This window comes from Euprymna scolopes, chromosome 36 (genome assembly GCF_053919585.1).
Source record: "Euprymna scolopes isolate OS-2025 chromosome 36, ASM5391958v1, whole genome shotgun sequence".
NCBI lineage: Eukaryota > Metazoa > Mollusca > Cephalopoda > Sepiida > Sepiolidae > Euprymna > Euprymna scolopes.
In genome coordinates, this window is record NC_136517.1 from 61,651,665 (window position 1) to 61,670,566 (window position 18,902).

An 18,902-nucleotide genomic window follows, 5' to 3' on the forward strand; every position below is an offset into this window, starting at 1 on the left:
CAACTTTATGTGAAAAGGAAAGATGGAGGAAGAGGATTAGTTTGTATTGAAGACTGTGTAAATTAAACAAACAAAGAATTAGAAAAATACATAATACAGAACACCGAAAGAATAATTACTGCAGCAAGAGACACTGAAAAAATGAACAAAACAGAAAAGAAAAATGGGAAGAGAAACAGCTACATGAACGATTTATAAAGGTGACAAAAGATGAGACTAATGAAAACACTTGAACAGAGCTACATAAAAGAGACCTAAACACAAAAAGCAAATCCCTAATAACAGCCATACAAGATATTGCAATCAGAATCAACCACATAAAAGCAAGGATTGACAAAACACAAGAAAACAGTAAATGTAAACTGTCAACAAAAAAACAAAACAATAAACTAGATAATAAGCGAATGCAGCAAACTAACCCAAAAAGAATATAAAAATAGACACAATCAAGTAGGGAATGAATACACTGGGAATTATGCAAACAACTGCATCATGAACACCCAGACAAATGGTACAAACACAAACAACAGCAGTACTTGAAAACGGAAGTCACTGAATCCTATGGGACATGGATATACGAACAGATAAACCTATTCAAGCAAAAAGAACAGATATCATAATAGTTAACAAGAACTAAAAGTAGGGAAAGAATACACTGGGAATTATGCAATGAATAACAATAATGAAAATGACTGAAATATTAAGGAAAACTATTGAATATGGAGACTAACACACATGACCTACAAATGCAAGCCAGATACATAAAAACTACAGATGTAAAACACAAAGAAGTACCATATGTAATCATGAAAACTGAAACTGTATAACTGTAAGTTGACCCTCCCTTCTACCTCCCCCACACACCTCCACAAAAAAATCTTTAGTATCACCAAAAACTGGCACCACACCAAATAATCGAGGAGGTCAAGGAGGATTGAAAACAGAGGAGAAAAAACACTAATCAGACCTCTACTGAATGAGTATGAAGAGGACTGGGACCTTGAGGAGACTTATTGACACTTAAATTCCAGTGAAGAGTGATGGCTGTTATGAGTAATCAATGGTAAACGGCTACTGCTATAAGGCAAACTAATTTGCAAAAGTTATTGAAAGAAGTGGTGAGTACTGGAAATCTGGGGAGACTTGCTGTCACTCAGACTCTAGAGAACACCTCAGGTTGTTCTCAAAGAGAATTCTTTGATGATGACCTGTGTGAAAACTCCTACTTCTTAATCATGATAATAATAACAGTGAGAGACACTGAAAAAAAATCAACAAAACAGAGACAAAGGATAAGATGAGAAAAGAACAATGGAAAGAGAGACAACTACACAGAAGATTCATAATAATAACAAAAGATGAGAATAACAAAAATACTTGGACATGGATGCAAAAAGGACATGTAAACCGAGATAACTGCAGCACAAGATAACTCAATAAGATCAAATCAAAGCAAAGATCGATAAAACACAAGAAAACAGCAAATGCAGACTCTGTGGACAAAGAGACGAAATGATAAACCATATAGTACTGACTACAAAAAGAATACAAGAACAGGCAAACTGACCCAAAAAAGAATACAAGAACAGACACGACTAAGTGGGTAGGGCAGTACACTGGGAATTATGCAAACAACTGCATTTTGAACAATGACAAATAGTACAAGCATAAACTGGCAACAGTACTTGAAAACAATCATCAAAAAATTCTATGGGACATGGACATACAAACAGATAAACCAATCCAAGCAAGAAGACCGGATGTCGTAATAATTAACAAGAAAGAAAAGTCCTGTCAAATCGTAGACTTTGCTGTTCCAGCTGACCACAGGGTGAATATCAAAGAAAAGGAAAAACGGAGCAAATACACAGAGCTAACCAGAGAGCTGAAAGGGATTTGGATGATGAAGAAAATCAGGATAATACCTATAATAGTAGGAGCACTAGGAACAATTCTGAAAAGCTTTCAAAAAAGAATGGGAGAAATTGAAATCAGAGGAATGGTTGGAAAAATACAACGAATAACAATAATGAAAACAGCTGAAATATTAAGGAAAACCCTTGAATGCGGAGACTAACACACATGAGCCACATGCGCGGGGCCAGAAAAACTGCTACAGAGGCAAAACATGAAGAAGCATAGCATGGAACCAAGAACATTAAAGCTGCATATCAATAAGTTCGATATCCCTCCCCTATCTCTCCAATTACCGCCCTCCCCTCGCAAAAGAGGGATACCAAATAACTGAGAAGGATCAAGGAGGATGGAAAGACCGAGGAGAGAGAGCACTGATCAGACCTCTGCTGGACAAGTGGCAAGAGAACTGGGACCTTGGAAATTCTAGTGGAGACCAATGGCCGCTGCCAGCAATAAATCAATGGTAAACAGCTGTTGTGACAATGCAAATTCATTTGCAAATGTTACCAAAAGAGGTGGAGAGTACTGGAAACCTGTTGTCAATCAGCTTCCAGGAAACACTCGCACAGGTTATTTTCAAGGAGAGTTGATGACCTGTGTGAAAGCTCCTTGTGAGCTGCTGCTAATAATAATAATAATAATAAAGGTAATGAGTATAACCAAATAACCAAATAATAATTACCATTTTATCATGGAACCTAATGTGCACAGAGAAATGAACTAGACAGATGAAGGCAAAATAAAAAAATTGATAGGAAGGAAATAATTATTCCACATTATTATAGCAGAATGTATCATCCCCCCCCTCAAAAAAATGAGAGCACCTCTGTCACCATCTTCATGTCTCAGAAGCATGATAAAAAGATAGTGACTTAAATGTAAATACATGTGTGCTCAAAGAAATGGGTTAGACGTCGGTAAAATCAAAAAGCTCAATGCCATCAAGTTGACAGGTTTTGTGTCGAGCACTCAGGTCAAGATATGTGAACATGGACCAATAGCATTTCTTCGTACCCAAATATTATTTGGATAGGATGTTAGAAGAAGCGACATAAGTTTATCATGTTCTATGTTCACGTGGCTAGATCAAACAGACAAGAAACTAGTTATGACCCATTTGAAATTAGGAAATAGACTTAGACTAGACAATAGAAGTTGAATACCTCCTTGCTGAAGATAAAAGACTTCCAAGAAAAACTAGAACTATTTATCCAAGAGGCTATAGTGGGGGTGGGTACCGGGAGTAACTGGTGGGCTAGTCTGAAAACCAAAATCAGAAACTTCTCCAAATATGCTCAGCACTTTGCACTAGATAAGGCCAAGGCAAACAAGCAGCTAGAAGAGAAATTATCAAACTGCAAATTGCAGGTTAGGGTTATAGAAGAGTTGATAGAACCCAAGCAGAACTATGCTATGAAGGGAAATAGATTCAAAACAACTTGCATCTGATCCGTACGATCCTAGAGTGAGGGACAGAAGATGATACAGAAGCTGTGCTAATCAATTTAGATCAGTCCATAGTTTTTGACAAGTTCAACCATCGTTTTCTAGCATCTGTTTTAGAGATCGATGGTTTTAAAATTGGACTTCCGCAAATGGATCTCTGTACTGTATCAGAAGCTGTATAGGTTAACGGAAAGCACTCGAAATCTTCCACTATCTACCAGTCAGTATGTCAGGGCTTTCTACTGTCGCCCCCTGCTCTACATAATTGCATTGGAGCTGCTACTTCACAAGCTAAGATACGGGGAAGCAAGTTCGGTCCTTCATAGAGTTGTATTGCCTGGTGAAGTGTCAGCCAGACTCTCCACGTTCACCAATGACACGTGTTGTGCTTCCAAGATATCAAAATGTTGACAGAGGTGCTCATTTACTACAAAACAACTAGAGGCCAGAATCAACTGTAGTTGAGTGCCTGGAGTGGTGAACCGGACCTCCAGCTTGAAATTAATCAAAGGACGAAGCATCAGAGAAAACACTCCTTGGAGTAGAGCATGACATCGAGTAGCCATACTTCCTCTGCCTATAAAATATCTAATGGCCGTCTAGTGCTTCATGTTCTCACTTCTTTGAGACAAGAAAAGGTTGGCAAACAGGTCTGTATTCAACATCCGTGTGAAGGAGACTCTAGCATGCCGAACTTAACATGTCATCAAAACACCGAAAGATTGACTTTTCTGAATTAGAGGAATCTGCCTGAAACTCCACGATCAATAGTGCCTTTTCAGACCTTGCTCTCAATCATTTGGTCGAGGATTTTTGTATGCCGAGGGCTGATACACAGTTTCTTAGAGAGTGCTGAGCCATGCTCAAGAAGTTTCTAAGGTCCAGGAAAGAACTCCATAGGGGATTAGTAAGGCGGGCTACTAATGATCTGCTCATCAAGCGGTTGGGATAGTCAGAAAAGGAGATCCCTTCTGAGTGGAGTTGGGTGCCAGGTTCAAGTCATTCCAATCAAATGGAGAAAAACACAAGATGAGTATGATTGTCAGTAATCTTATTTTGTCATTTAGTCCTCATATTCCAGGAGCAATGTTTCTGACAAAGAGAAAAAAAATTGCCGTTTTCTGGGTTATCTAATACTTATCATTGGCAAGTTTTTGACCTTGAAGTAGTACTTTTTTAGCGGCTTACATTAAGTGGCTTCATGCCTTATCTGGAGCAATTTAAACAAAAAAATAATAAATAATAAAAGTAAATAAATAAAAATTTACTTAAAATCATCTTTCAGTGATACTTTAGAAATGTTAGAGGATTGGTGGTTGATATGAGATGGAGGAAGACCAGGCTAAAATACTGAATACTTTTTATTTGTTGCTTAAATGACGATAACTATGATGATGGACATTACAGAACTTTACGGTCATGGTCTGAGCTGTATTTACCTGAATGTTGGATGTTACTGATTATTTTTTTAATTTATTATTCACCATCCTCTGTTTCTTCTTTTTGAAAATGTCTTCTTAGAGATGTGCTTGTAATTTTCGTGTCGCTTATTAAAAAATTAAAAAATTTTCAAAATAATATGAATAGAAAAACAAATGATATATTTTATAAAAAGAAACCAATTTAAACTGAAATTTTCAATAGCAAATCAGAAATCATAGCCAACTGCTTACACAAAAGAATATTTAAATATCAACAATTCAAAATTTCAAAATTTGTAAATAAATTTAACCTGTCGTACCTCATAGTACCATAATCACAATCAATTTAAGATAACCTTAAATATATACAATTGGCATAATATTATAGTTATATAATATATATTATATTATATAACTATAACATAGTATTATCATCTTTCTGAATTTTTTAGATGATGATCAATTATTCCTATTATTTGAATTCTTCAGACTACTCTTCTCATCTTGAGTGCTATTTTTACATTACAGTCGATGTAAGCCTCGACCTTTTTCGGGTGTATCTTGTGAAACTCAGCGATAATTTTATAGTCATCGAAATCGGTAAAATCAATCATTTTTCAATCAAATCGATTGATTGCCTGCTCTATTCAGGCACCCACCGCAGTTCACTGTGAGTCAAGTATCATGGTTAACTGGTGCTCAAAACAGAAACATTAATTTCGATAACACTCTTATCTTATCAAAGAAACTGCTGAACCCTTCTGCTTGTGCAGTAATAAAATTTCTCAAGTGCACTTGTGATGTTAGTCTGTATAAGAGGTGTTAACTTTGGTCAAAACTTTCTTTAATCAGATTTCTTCAATTATTGATTTACGATACTTATTAAAGGCATTCTGATCCAACACCTAAGAACATTCACAAACATAAAATACATTTATGTGAAATTTTTAAAAATCAACCCAGCTGTTTCTGAGTCTATAGGGAATAAACTCATATCCACCCACAAAGTGCATTATATATACTACACTAGCAGGGAGACATGATGTCCAGGATTGAATGAGAATCAACAAATGTGCCACCCTTCTATATTTTTATTGTCATCAAGATCAATGAGATTACCCAATTTTTAATCACATTGATTGATTGCTTGCTCTAGTTAGGGGCCCCTTCTCCCACAACGTACTAGGAGGAAGCTTCACTGCAGTGACTTAGTCCGCAATACATTGTAGTTTACATTGCACTGTAGAGAACCTACTGAGGATTTTACAAAATTAGTTTTATATAATGGCTTGAATTAAAGTTTAAAATACAAAAGTATAATGGTTTAATTGTGCTCTAAACAGAAACATTCATTTCGAATGTGCCTGTCTTATAAAAGAACCTACTGTTGATTTTATATGCTAGATTCTTGTGCTTGTACGGTGATAAAACTTCCCAAATATGCTTGCGATGTTAGGCTGTATAAGGGTGTTAACTTTGGTCAAAATTGAACTGCTCTTTCTTTAATTGGATTTTTTGATTATCAATTTTTGATACTTATCAGATGCATTCCAATACAAAACCTATCTACGAATACTAAATTTCAAAAACATTGGCCCAGCCATTTTAGAGTCCACAGGAAATGAACTCACGCACACACAAAGTAGAGATAGAGATATACATTAATGTTGTTTTAATGATACACAAAGAATAGCAACAGAATTTAAAGACAGAATTTCACAAAGTAATTCCTTCAAATAGCTGATTTGTTTTCTAAGAAAAACATCTTAGGGCTATACTATAGAAAACTATTTTTTATATAAAAAATTGTTCACTGTAATCAAGATTGTTATTTTGCAAAAATAATGTCGCTTTTTTGACATTCAACTTTAAAAGATCATAACTCCATTCATAATAAACTTTATTAATTGAACCATTAGAATCAACACATTTTTGCCAATGAGCGACAAGTTTACTTATCCCATTAGCATAGAAATCCGGAGTTCTGAAAGTGATAAAGTCACTGAAGGCCGATTTGGCATCATCTCAGTTTTTGAAGCATTTTTCATGTAGGAAGTTGTCGAGATGCTTGAAAAAATGATAATCAGTGGGCGAGAGGTCCAGTGAATATGGTGGATGAGGCAGAGTCTTGTAGCCAAATTCATTCAGCTTTTATAGGGTTAGTTGAGCAACATGCGGGCGAGTGTTGTCATAGAGGAAAATTGGTCCCTTCATATTGACCAATCTCGGGCACATACGTTGGAGCTTCTGGTGGATTTTGTCAATTTGCCGGCAGTATTTTTCCGCTGTAATTGTTTCGCCTAGATTCAAGAAGCTGTGATGGATGAGACCGGCCGCAGACAACCAAACAGTCACCATAATCTTTTTTGGGTGCAATTTCGGCTTCAGGAAGTGTTATGGAGCTTCTCCAACATCCAACTACTGTGCCAAATGTTGTCGGTTGTCACAGAGGATCCATTTCTCATCAAACGTCACAATCCGCTCCAGAAATATGCCATTTTTGTTGCACAGAAGGAGCATAGAAGACACCTCAAAACGATGATTTTTTGATTATCATTCAATTAATGCGGCACCCATTTATCCAGCTTTTTTGGCTTCCATATTTGCTTTAAATGGCAAACGACTGTTGAGTGATTGGCCTCGAGTTCAACAGCAACTTCTCATGTGGTTTTGCGAGAATCTACTTCAATTAAGGCTTTGAAATGTTCGTTATCATCTGCTTTTGGCCAGCTTCATCTTCAAGGCTCTCGTCAACATTGCAAAATTTCTTGAACCACCGCTGTGCCACACGTTCGTTAATGGTTCCTGGGCCAAACACGTCATTGGTATCAGAAGCTGTCTTGGCAGCTTTTGGGCCTAGTTTGAACTGGAACAAGAAAATCGTGCGAATTTGAATTTTGTCCATGCTGTCAAAAAGCCTGCAAAAAAATGAATGAAGAGATTGAGAATGATAATGAATAACACAACTTGATAGAGTGAAAAACGCGCTTCAAAATGATATATAACATGACTATATATATCAATGAATTAATTCAGAAATTATATATAAAAGTAACATATGTTAGAAAACACTATTTTTTTTGCACCAACCTAATAATTCATTTAAAACCGGATAAGTTTGTGACCCATGCTAAAACTGCATTATCGTCAGCATCTTCTAGCTGTTTATGTAAATGATCAGATATCAAAATAAAAAATGAGGTGAAACTATCAAACTGGAAAAAATTACGAAACAAGATTTAAAGCAAGAAAAAATAAAACTCAGCACACATTAAATTTTATGAAAAAATATTTTTTTTATGACGAAGTTGTTTGTCTTTTTTACGAGAAAGGTTTTTTATTAGAGGATTTGTTTACATCACTTTTTATTTAGATGAATTATTTTTTGGGTTTTTTTTTTGTTGTATTTGTACAGTTTTGAAGCTGCGTACTAGGTTAGATTAGAGTATTTTAGTGTTAGGTTAGAATTTTTACATTTTTTTTTAGGGTTAGGGTGAAAAATAAAACAAATATTTACATAGTTTTTATAGTTGGGGGTTAGGGTAAGAAAAACAACAGTTTTTTTTGTTTTTTTTTACCTTTTTTTAGCCCTTCGTGAGACTTAGTCATCTGTCCTATAATGATGAAATCAATTAATTAATTAATGAATTTTATGATTAACTTAATTCACAATTTCAAATTGTTGTCTGCTGCAATGTGATTGACTAAGCATATTGGTATGAAAAGTTGATTTCAGCATGTGCCACACACTGTCCCAGAACCAAAATGGCAGATTTGTTTTCTGTGAAACTAAAATGGATTCTAGTGGATTTTTATGATTTTTTTTTTTTTTTAATTTTTTTATATAAATAGTTTTTATAAATAATTTCCGTTTCTAATAAAGATTTTTATTTCACATTTTTATTTTCATTTAAATGTTATCGTTTCTAATTAAGGTTTTCATTTCACATTTTTATTTTCATAGAAATGTTATCGTTTCTAATTAAGATTTTTATTTCACATTTTTATTTTCATTTAAATGTTATCGTTTCTAATTAAGGTTTTCATTTCACATTTTTATTTTCATTTAAATGTTATCGTTTCTAATTAAGATTTTTATTTCACATTTTTATTTTCATTGAAATGTTATCGTTTCTAATTAAGATGTTTATTTCACATTTTTATTTTCATTTAAATGTTATCGTTTCTAATTAAGATTTTCATTTCACATTTTTATTTTCATTTAAATGTTATCGTTTCTAATTAAGATTTTCATTTCACATTTTTATTTTCATTTAAATGTTATCGTTTCTAATTAAGATTTTCATTTCACATTTTTATTTTCATTTAAATGTTATCGTTTCTAATTAAGATTTTCATTTCACATTTTTATTTTCATTTAAATGTTATCGTTTCTAATTAAGATTTTCATTTCACATTTTTATTTTCATTTAAATGTTATCGTTTCTAATTAAGATTTTCATTTCACATTTTTATTTTCATTTAAATGTTACCGTTTCTAATTAAGATTTTCATTTCACATTTTTATTTTCATTGAAATGTTATCGTTTCTAATTAAGATTTTTATTTCACATTTTTATTTTCATTTAAATGTTACCGTTTCTAATTAAGATTTTCATTTCACATTTTTATTTTCATTGAAATGTTATCGTTTCTAATTAAGATTTTCATTTCACATTTTTATTTTCATTTAAATGTTACCGTTTCTAATTAAGATTTTCATTTCACATTTTTATTTTCATTGAAATGTTATCGTTTCTAATTAAGATTTTTATTTCACATTTTTATTTTCATTTAAATGTTTTCGTTTCTAATTAAGATTTTCATTTCACATTTTTATTTTCATTTAAATGTTACCGTTTCTAATTAAGATTTTCATTTCACATTTTTATTTTCATTGAAATGTTATCGTTTCTAATTAAGATTTTCATTTCACATTTTTATTTTCATTTAAATGTTACCGTTTCTAATTAAGATTTTCATTTCACATTTTTATTTTCATTGAAATGTTATCGTTTCTAATTAAGATTTTTATTTCACATTTTTATTTTCATTTAAATGTTATCATTTCTTATTAAGATTTTCATTTCACATTTTTATTTTCATTTAAATGTTATCATTTCTTATTAAGATTTTCATTTCACATTTTTATTTTCATTTAAATGTTATCGTTTCTAATTAAGATGTTTATTTCACATTTTTATTTTCATTTAAATGTTATCGTTTCTAATTAAGATTTTCATTTCACATTTTTATTTTCATTTAAATGTTATCGTTTCTAATTAAGATTTTCATTTCACATTTTTATTTTCATTTAAATGTTACCGGTTCTAATTAAGATTTTCATTTCACATTTTTATTTTCATTGAAATGTTATCGTTTCCAATTAAGATTTTTATTTCACATTTTTATTTTCATTTAAATGTTATCATTTCTTATTAAGATTTTCATTTCACATTTTTATTTTCATTTAAATGTTATCATTTCTTATCAAGATTTTCATTTCACATTTTTATTTTCATTGAAATGTTATCGTTTCCAATTAAGATGTTTATTTCACATTTTTATTTTCATTTAAATGTTATCGTTTCTAATTAAGATGTTTATTTCACATTTTTATTTTCATTTAAATGTTATCGTTTCTAATTAAGATTTTCATTTCACATTTTTATTTTCATTTAAATGTTACCGGTTCTAATTAAGATTTTCATTTCACATTTTTATTTTCATTTAAATGTTACCGTTTCTAATTAAGATTTTCATTTCACATTTTTATTTTCATTGAAATGTTATCGTTTCTAATTAAGATTTTTATTTCACATTTTTATTTTCATTTAAATGTTATCATTTCTTATTAAGATTTTCATTTCACATTTTTATTTTCATTTAAATGTTATCATTTCTTATTAAGATTTTCATTTCACATTTTTATTTTCATTTAAATGTTATCGTTTCTAATTAAGATGTTTATTTCACATTTTTATTTTCATTTAAATGTTATCGTTTCTAATTAAGATTTTCATTTCACATTTTTATTTTCATTTAAATGTTATCGTTTCTAATTAAGATTTTCATTTCACATTTTTATTTTCATTTAAATGTTATCATTTCTTATTAAGATTTTCATTTCACATTTTTATTTTCATTTAAATGTTATCATTTCTTATTAAGATTTTCATTTCACATTTTTATTTTCATTTAAATGTTATCATTTCTTATTAAGATGTTTATTTCACATTTTTATTTTCATTTAAATGTTATCGTTTCTAATTAAGATTTTCATTTCACATTTTTATTTTCATTTAAATGTTATCGTTTCTAATTAAGATTTTCATTTCACATTTTTATTTTCATTTAAATGTTACCGGTTCTAATTAAGATTTTCATTTCACATTTTTATTTTCATTGAAATGTTATCGTTTCTAATTAAGATTTTTATTTCACATTTTTATTTTCATTTAAATGTTACCGGTTCTAATTAAGATTTTTATTTCACATTTTTATTTTCATTTTAATGCTATCGGTTCTAATTAAGATTTTTATTTCACATTTTTATTTTCATTTAAATGTTATCGTTTCTAATTAAGATTTTCATTTCACATTTTTATTTTCATTTAAATGTTATCGTTTCTAATTAAGATTTTTATTTCACATTTTTATTTTCATTTAAATGTTATCGTTTCTAATTAAGATTTTCATTTCACATTTTTATTTTCATTTAAATGTTATCGTTTCTAATTAAGATTTTCATTTCACATTTTTATTTTCATTTAAATGTTATCGTTTCTAATTAAGGTTTTTATTTCATATTTTTATTTTCATTGAAATGTTATCGTTTCTAATTAAGGTCTTTATTTTACATTTTTATTTTCATTTAAATGTTATCATTTCTAATTAAGATTTTCATTTCACATTTTTTTTTTCATTTAAATGTTATCGTTTCTAATTAAGGTTTTCATTTCACATTTTTATTTTCATTTAAATGTTATCGTTTCTAATTAAGGTTTTCATTTCACATTTTTATTTTCATTTAAATGTTATCGTTTCTAATTAAGATTTTTATTTCACATTTTTATTTTCATTTAAATGTTACCGGTTCTAATTAAGATTTTCATTTCACATTTTTATTTTCATGTAAATGTTATCGTTTCTAATTAAGATTTTCATTTAAATGCTATCGGTTCTAATTAAGATTTTCATTTCACATTTTTATTTTCATTGAAATGTTTTCGTTTCTAATTAAGATTTTCATTTCACATTTTTATTTTCATTTAAATGTTATCGTTTCTAATTAAGATTTTTATTTCACATTTTTATTTTCATTTAAATGCTATCGGTTCTAATTAAGGTTTTCATTTCACATTTTTATTTTCATTTAAATGTTATCGTTTCTAATTAAGATTTTCATTTCACATTTTTATTTTCATTGAAATGTTATCAGTTCTTATTAAGATTCTCATTTCACATTTTTATTTTCATTTAAATGTTATCGTTTCTAATTAAGATTTTCATTTCACATTTTTATTTTCATTTAAATGTTACCGGTTCTAATAAAGATTTTTATTTCACATTTTTATTTTCATTTAAATGTTATCGTTTTTAATTAAGATTTTTATTTCACATTCTTATTTTCCTTTAAATGTTATCGTTTCTAATTAAGATTTTTATTTCACATTTTTATTTTCATTTAAATGTTATCGTTTCTAATTAAGATTTTTATTTCACATTCTTATTTTCATTTAAATGTTATCGTTTCTAATAAAGATTTTTATTTCACATTTTTATTTTCATTTAAATGTTATCGTTTTTAATTAAGATTTTTATTTCACATTCTTATTTTCATTTACATGTTATCGTTTCTAATTAAGATTTTTATTTCACATTCTTATTTTCATTTAAATGTTATCGTTTCTAATTAAGGTTTTTATTTCACATTTTTATTTTCATTTAAATGTTATCGTTTCTAATTAAGATTTTTATTTCACATTCTTATTTTCATTTAAATGTTATCGTTTCTAATAAAGATTTTTATTTCACATTTTTATTTTCATTTAAATGTTATCGTTTTTAATTAAGATTTTTATTTCACATTCTTATTTTCATTTAAATGTTATCGTTTCTAATTAAGATTTTTATTTCACATTTTTATTTTCATTTAAATGTTATCGTTTCTAATTAAGATTTTCATTTCACATTTTTATTTTCATTTAAATGTTACCGGTTCTAATTAAGATTTTCATTTCACATTTTTATTTTCATTTAAATGTTATCTTTTCTAATTAAGATTTTCATTTCACATTTTTATTTTCATTTAAATGTTATCGTTTCTAATTAAGATTTTCATTTCACATTTTTATTTTCATTTAAATGTTATCGTTTCTAATTAAGATTTTAATTTCACATTTTTATTTTCATTTAAATGTTATCGTTTCTAATTAAGATTTTCATTTCACATTTTTATTTTCATTTAAATGTTACCGTTTCTAATTAAGATTTTCATTTCACATTTTTATTTTCATTTAAATGTTATCGTTTCTAATTAAGATTTTCATTTCACATTTTTATTTTCATTTAAATGTTATCGTTTCTAATTAAGATTTTCATTTCACATTTTTATTTTCATTTAAATGTTACCGTTTCTAATTAAGATTTTCATTTCACATTTTTATTTTCATTGAAATGTTATCGTTTCTAATTAAGATTTTTATTTCACATTTTTATTTTCATTTAAATGTTACCGTTTCTAATTAAGATTTTCATTTCACATTTTTATTTTCATTGAAATGTTATCGTTTCTAATTAAGATTTTCATTTCACATTTTTATTTTCATTTAAATGTTACCGTTTCTAATTAAGATTTTCATTTCACATTTTTATTTTCATTGAAATGTTATCGTTTCTAATTAAGATTTTTATTTCACATTTTTATTTTCATTTAAATGTTTTCGTTTCTAATTAAGATTTTCATTTCACATTTTTATTTTCATTTAAATGTTACCGTTTCTAATTAAGATTTTCATTTCACATTTTTATTTTCATTGAAATGTTATCGTTTCTAATTAAGATTTTCATTTCACATTTTTATTTTCATTTAAATGTTACCGTTTCTAATTAAGATTTTCATTTCACATTTTTATTTTCATTGAAATGTTATCGTTTCTAATTAAGATTTTTATTTCACATTTTTATTTTCATTTAAATGTTATCATTTCTTATTAAGATTTTCATTTCACATTTTTATTTTCATTTAAATGTTATCATTTCTTATTAAGATTTTCATTTCACATTTTTATTTTCATTTAAATGTTATCGTTTCTAATTAAGATGTTTATTTCACATTTTTATTTTCATTTAAATGTTATCGTTTCTAATTAAGATTTTCATTTCACATTTTTATTTTCATTTAAATGTTATCGTTTCTAATTAAGATTTTCATTTCACATTTTTATTTTCATTTAAATGTTACCGGTTCTAATTAAGATTTTCATTTCACATTTTTATTTTCATTGAAATGTTATCGTTTCCAATTAAGATTTTTATTTCACATTTTTATTTTCATTTAAATGTTATCATTTCTTATTAAGATTTTCATTTCACATTTTTATTTTCATTTAAATGTTATCATTTCTTATCAAGATTTTCATTTCACATTTTTATTTTCATTGAAATGTTATCGTTTCCAATTAAGATGTTTATTTCACATTTTTATTTTCATTTAAATGTTATCGTTTCTAATTAAGATGTTTATTTCACATTTTTATTTTCATTTAAATGTTATCGTTTCTAATTAAGATTTTCATTTCACATTTTTATTTTCATTTAAATGTTACCGGTTCTAATTAAGATTTTCATTTCACATTTTTATTTTCATTTAAATGTTACCGTTTCTAATTAAGATTTTCATTTCACATTTTTATTTTCATTGAAATGTTATCGTTTCTAATTAAGATTTTTATTTCACATTTTTATTTTCATTTAAATGTTATCATTTCTTATTAAGATTTTCATTTCACATTTTTATTTTCATTTAAATGTTATCATTTCTTATTAAGATTTTCATTTCACATTTTTATTTTCATTTAAATGTTATCGTTTCTAATTAAGATGTTTATTTCACATTTTTATTTTCATTTAAATGTTATCGTTTCTAATTAAGATTTTCATTTCACATTTTTATTTTCATTTAAATGTTATCGTTTCTAATTAAGATTTTCATTTCACATTTTTATTTTCATTTAAATGTTATCATTTCTTATTAAGATTTTCATTTCACATTTTTATTTTCATTTAAATGTTATCATTTCTTATTAAGATTTTCATTTCACATTTTTATTTTCATTTAAATGTTATCATTTCTTATTAAGATGTTTATTTCACATTTTTATTTTCATTTAAATGTTATCGTTTCTAATTAAGATTTTCATTTCACATTTTTATTTTCATTTAAATGTTATCGTTTCTAATTAAGATTTTCATTTCACATTTTTATTTTCATTTAAATGTTACCGGTTCTAATTAAGATTTTCATTTCACATTTTTATTTTCATTGAAATGTTATCGTTTCTAATTAAGATTTTTATTTCACATTTTTATTTTCATTTAAATGTTACCGGTTCTAATTAAGATTTTTATTTCACATTTTTATTTTCATTTTAATGCTATCGTTTCTAATTAAGATTTTTATTTCACATTTTTATTTTCATTTAAATGTTATCGTTTCTAATTAAGATTTTCATTTCACATTTTTATTTTCATTTAAATGTTATCGTTTCTAATTAAGATTTTCATTTCACATTTTTATTTTCATTTAAATGTTATCGTTTCTAATTAAGGTTTTTATTTCATATTTTTATTTTCATTGAAATGTTATCGTTTCTAATTAAGGTCTTTATTTCACATTTTTATTTTCATTTAAATGTTATCATTTCTAATTAAGATTTTCATTTCACATTTTTTTTTTCATTTAAATGTTATCGTTTCTAATTAAGGTTTTCATTTCACATTTTTATTTTCATTTAAATGTTATCGTTTCTAATTAAGGTTTTCATTTCACATTTTTATTTTCATTTAAATGTTATCGTTTCTAATTAAGATTTTTATTTCACATTTTTATTTTCATTTAAATGTTACCGGTTCTAATTAAGATTTTCATTTCACATTTTTATTTTCATGTAAATGTTATCGTTTCTAATTAAGATTTTCATTTAAATGCTATCGGTTCTAATTAAGATTTTCATTTCACATTTTTATTTTCATTTAAATGTTATCGTTTCTAATTAAGATTTTTATTTCACATTTTTATTTTCATTTAAATGCTATCGGTTCTAATTAAGGTTTTCATTTCACATTTTTATTTTCATTTAAATGTTATCGTTTCTAATTAAGATTTTCATTTCACATTTTTATTTTCATTGAAATGTTATCAGTTCTTATTAAGATTCTCATTTCACATTTTTATTTTCATTTAAATGTTATCGTTTCTAATTAAGATTTTCATTTCACATTTTTATTTTCATTTAAATGTTACCGGTTCTAATAAAGATTTTTATTTCACATTTTTATTTTCATTTAAATGTTATCGTTTTTAATGAGGATTTTTATTTCACATTCTTATTTTCATTTAAATGTTATCGTTTCTAATTAAGATTTTTATTTCACATTTTTATTTTCATTTAAATGTTATCGTTTTTAATTAAGATTTTTATTTCACATTCTTATTTTCATTTAAATGTTACCGGTTCTAATTAAGATTTTTATTTCACATTCTTATTTTCATTTAAATGTTATCGTTTCTAATTAAGGTTTTTATTTCACATTTTTATTTTCATTTAAATGTTATCGTTTCTAATTAAGATTTTTATTTCACATTCTTATTTTCATTTAAATGTTATCGTTTCTAATAAAGATTTTTATTTCACATTTTTATTTTCATTTAAATGTTATCGTTTTTAATTAAGATTTTTATTTCACATTCTTATTTTCATTTAAATGTTATCGTTTCTAATTAAGATTTTTATTTCACATTTTTATTTTCATTTAAATGTTATCGTTTCTAATTAAGATTTTCATTTCACATTTTTATTTTCATTTAAATGTTACCGGTTCTAATTAAGATTTTCATTTCACATTTTTATTTTCATTGAAATGTTATCTTTTCTAATTAAGATTTTCATTTCACATTTTTATTTTCATTTAAATGTTATCGTTTCTAATTAAGATTTTCATTTCACATTTTTATTTTCATTTAAATGTTATCGTTTCTAATTAAGATTTTAATTTCACATTTTTATTTTCATTTAAATGTTATCGTTTCTAATTAAGATTTTCATTTCACATTTTTATTTTCATTTAAATGTTATCGTTTCTAATTAAGATTTTCATTTCACATTTTTATTTTCATTGAAATGTTATCGTTTCTAATTAAGATTTTCATTTCACATTTTTATTTTCATTGAAATGTTATCAGTTCTTATTAAGATTCTCATTTCACATTTTTATTTTCATTTAAATGTTATCGTTTCTAATTAAGATTTTCATTTCACATTTTTATTTTCATTTAAATGTTACCGGTTCTAATAAAGATTTTTATTTCACATTTTTATTTTCATTTAAATGTTATCGTTTTTAATTAAGATTTTTATTTCACATTCTTATTTTCATTTAAATGTTATCGTTTCTAATTAAGATTTTTATTTCACATTTTTATTTTCATTTAAATGTTATCGTTTTTAATTAAGATTTTTATTTCACATTCTTATTTTCATTTAAATGTTACCGGTTCTAATTAAGATTTTTATTTCACATTCTTATTTTCATTTAAATGTTATCGTTTCTAATTAAGGTTTTTATTTCACATTTTTATTTTCATTTAAATGTTATCGTTTCTAATTAAGATTTTTATTTCACATTCTTATTTTCATTTAAATGTTATCGTTTCTAATAAAGATTTTTATTTCACATTTTTATTTTCATTTAAATGTTATCGTTTTTAATTAAGATTTTTATTTCACATTCTTATTTTCATTTAAATGTTATCGTTTCTAATTAAGATTTTTATTTCACATTTTTATTTTCATTTAAATGTTATCGTTTCTAATTAAGATTTTCATTTCACATTTTTATTTTCATTTAAATGTTACCGGTTCTAATTAAGATTTTCATTTCACATTTTTATTTTCATTGAAATGTTATCTTTTCTAATTAAGATTTTCATTTCACATTTTTATTTTCATTTAAATGTTATCGTTTCTAATTAAGATTTTCATTTCACATTTTTATTTTCATTTAAATGTTATCGTTTCTAATTAAGATTTTAATTTCACATTTTTATTTTCATTTAAATGTTATCGTTTCTAATTAAGATTTTCATTTCACATTTTTATTTTCATTTAAATGTTATCGTTTCTAATTAAGATTTTCATTTCACATTTTTATTTTCATTGAAATGTTATCGTTTCTAATTAAGATTTTCATTTCACATTTTTATTTTCATTTAAATGTTATCGTTTCTAATTAAGATTTTTATTTCACATTTTTTTTTTCATTTAAATGTTATCGTTTCTAATTAAGATTTTCATTTCACATTTTTATTTTCATTGAAATGTTATCATTTCTAATTAAGATTTTCATTTCACATTTTTATTTTCATTTAAATGTTATCGTTTCTAATTAAGATTTTCATTTCACATTTTTATTTTCATTTAAATGTTACCGGTTCTAATTAAGATTTTCATTTCACATTTTTATTTTCATTTAAATGTTACCGGTTCTAATTAAGATTTTCATTTCACATTTTTATTTTCATTTAAATGTTACCGTTTCTAATTAAGATTTTCATTTCACATTTTTATTTTCATTGAAATGTTATCGTTTCTAATTAAGATTTTCATTTCACATTTTTATTTTCATTTAAATGTTACCGTTTCTAATTAAGATTTTCATTTCACATTTTAATTTTCATTGAAATGTTATCATTTTTAATTAAGATTTTCATTTCACATTTTTATTTTCATTGAAATGTTATCGTTTCTAATTAAGATTTTCATTTCACATTTTTATTTTCATTTAAATGTTACCGGTTCTAATTAAGATTTTCATTTCACATTTTTATTTTCATTT

General features: G+C 25.8%; 1 protein-coding gene across 8 annotated transcripts in view; it reads right to left on the bottom strand.

Annotated features, from left to right (window-relative positions):
* Positions 1-18,902, bottom strand: part of LOC145260533 (uncharacterized) — a 194,512-nt gene that overhangs the window by 45,492 nt on the left and 130,118 nt on the right. For 2 of the 8 annotated variants that reach the window (XR_013864318.1, XR_013864317.1), the window contains one exon: positions 4,803-4,909. The exons of the other annotated variants lie outside the window; for them this stretch is intronic. The gene's annotated coding sequence lies outside the window, so the exon portion shown is untranslated. The remainder of the gene's footprint in view (positions 1-4,802; positions 4,910-18,902) is intronic. 8 annotated transcript variants of the gene reach the window in all.